At 44.2% G+C, this 2,740-nt stretch overlaps 1 pseudogene; it reads left to right on the forward strand.

Annotated features, from left to right (window-relative positions):
• The first annotated feature begins 612 nt into the window (after positions 1–612).
• LOC102424508 lies at positions 613–2,057 on the forward strand (annotated as a pseudogene).
• Positions 2,058–2,740: the final 683 nt, after the last annotated feature.

The raw sequence follows: 2,740 nt of genomic DNA on the forward strand, positions 1-2,740 counted from the left end.
ATCAGGGCTGAGAATCGCTCATCCTTTTTTTTTTTTTTTTTTAAATATATTTTATTGATTTCTACAGAGAGGAAGGGAGAGGGATAGAGAGTTAGAAACATCGATGAGAAAGAGACATCGATCAGCTGCCTCCTGCACATCTCCCACTGGGGATGTGTCCACAACCCAGGTACATGCCCTTGACCGGAATCGAACCTGGGACCTTTCAGTCCGCAGGCCGACGCTCTATCCACTGAGCCAAACCGGTTTCGGCAGCTCATTCTTGACTTGGCTTTTCAGCCCCTTGGGAGACAAAAGTTGTCCCCTTAATAGGCTTTTAACTGACACCTCATGCCTAGCACCTTGTTCATTCGGATCACCAGCTCCCTGGCCACATCTATGTGACTTCCCCCATCCGTGAGTTCTATTGTCCTCTGGTCTCTAATCTCTTGCTCCCAGAACATCTGGTCAATTTCACCCCTGGGTGGGAGTGTCCAGGGGGCTTTGGCCCAGGATCCCTCGCCCTAGAAGGCAGCTCCAAGGTAGCAAGAGAATTGGGCATCAGGTACAAACTAACCTGGCAGCTCAGGAGTGGGTGCTCCACTCACCCCACACAAGAAGATGAAAAAGCAGTGAGCTCAATGCATTGATTGGCTTGTCTGGGGACAGTCAGAGAAAGAATCCCAAGGAAGGCTCAGGCCACTGCCTGCTTCACGCTGAGCCTCCTGCCTCAGACACTGAATCCAGCTCCGAGGAGGAGGAGGAATTCAGTGTAGTTGGAAATCGCTTTCGATTTGTCAAGGGTGACTGTTCTCTGCTCTGTGCTTTTGCTGTCCTGCGTTGGCTTGCTATGGAAGTCCGCTGCTCTGAAGGAGAATCTGGATGCCCTCAAGGAAAAATTTAGAACAGTGGAATCTACTCAGAAAAGCTCATTCCAAGAAATTTCCGAACTTAATGAAGAAGAAGTATTCAGCAAACAAAAAAACAACTAGAGAAGATTGAATTGGGGAGCTGGGCTTGAACAAAGTCCGGAGAAACATCATAGACATGAATAAGCAGATTTCTCTGTTGAATTCTGCAGCAAACCACCTCAGAGTCCATGTTAAGTCAGCGGCAGATTTAATTAGCCTGCTTGCCACGGTGGAAGGACTTCAGATGAGCGTAGCTTCCATTGGCAATACCGTAAACAGTGTCCCTCCTGCTGTGGAGGCAAAACAGAAAACTGTGGACGGACACAAGAAGCCATGGAGTTACCACAGTGATATGAATCAGCACTCCTTGGCAGAAACTAGGGGAAACAACCAGATTATTCCATTGCCTTCAGCTCCATCAGAACTCGGCAACAAAACCCACAGTGAGAATTTGAAACAGGATATCCTGTACCTTCACAACTCTTTAGAGGAGGAGAACAGTGCCTTGGGGGGGGGGGGGGGACCAGAGACAGAATGATCTTAAACTTGAAGGGATGAATGAGGCAGTCAGTAATCTTACCCAGAGTCAACTTGGTAGAAAGAGATCGGGTTGCTATGGGCAAGGTAGAAAAGCAAGCAACTGTCCTTCAGGAGGAGGGGTGATAGAGCGGCCACTCTGAAAAGAGAGTCTTTGCATCAGGTGACCAGAAACAGTAAAAACCCAAAGCATAGAGAACTCAGATTCTCGGGTATCTAAGCTAAGCCAGACACTACAGCTGATCAGTACTCTCACCCACAAACTGAGAGCAACAGGTCTCCAATTAAGAGCAAGTACAGAGTTTCAGAGCCATCAGCATTGCCAACATTTCCAGTCTCTGAGAGATCATGTTGAGAAAACTGCCCAGCTAAACCTATCTCCCTACTACGAGTTTCCAGCGTCTGAGACCTTTGGGATTTATTCCATAAGACTGGCCAGAACGTGGATGGGAAGCTGACCTCCCAGGAAATTTAGAACCCCTTGAGTTCTGCTATGCCAGCACCAGACAGTTTGAGAGAGTTTGATGCTGACAAGATGGAAGATATTCATTCCTGGAGATAAGAGTAGCGTATTTAAAAACCCTTAAGTTTGTTTTTTCTTTATATGATATTCAGCTTGGTGTTGGCTAACTTTGATTTTTTTTCTAGAAATAATAAAATTTAGTAAAAGCGAGATGAAGTCTTTTCCCATGAATGTGTCTTCTTATCTCATTATGGCTTATGTTTCTCTCTCTTTCAAAACAAGTTTTCTCCCCAAAAGAGCTATTTTACTTTCTTGGAAAGGTTAAAATATAGTGTAAAATTAGCCTGGTACTTTAGGCAATTTGAAGATTACTCTTTTGGTTGCCTTCCCCTACCCCTTTTTTAAAATATATATACCCTGATGGATTTTGTAACAACCAAATAGCATTCTAGCAATAAATTGAGTTAAACTGCTATATTTGTATATACGGTACAGTAGATAGTATATCTGTACCTGGAAGCTATTTTTTTTTGAGACTAAATTTATATAAACTATATTTGAAGGTAATGTAGCTTGTCCTTTTTAGTTTCAAATTTGTATTCATAGGCAGATAGTTTGAGAACACCTTAACTCTTCGTTGTATGTGCGTTTCTTTTGCATGGGATAGCTATCCATGGAGGAGTCTTCTGTTTTTTAGTTTATCATCTGTTCTCACCTCAAGCTGGTCCTGCTAGCACCATCCCTGAGCAGGTATAAAGTTCCAACCTTTCCCCCTACTCATTTTGGTAGAGGTGTTCCTACCATACTCTCCGACTAGTGAATACCCTTGTCACGCAGCCTGGGAAAGTGC

This window comes from Myotis lucifugus, unplaced genomic scaffold (assembly GCF_000147115.1).
Source record: "Myotis lucifugus unplaced genomic scaffold, Myoluc2.0 scaffold_6554, whole genome shotgun sequence".
NCBI lineage: Eukaryota > Metazoa > Chordata > Mammalia > Chiroptera > Vespertilionidae > Myotis > Myotis lucifugus.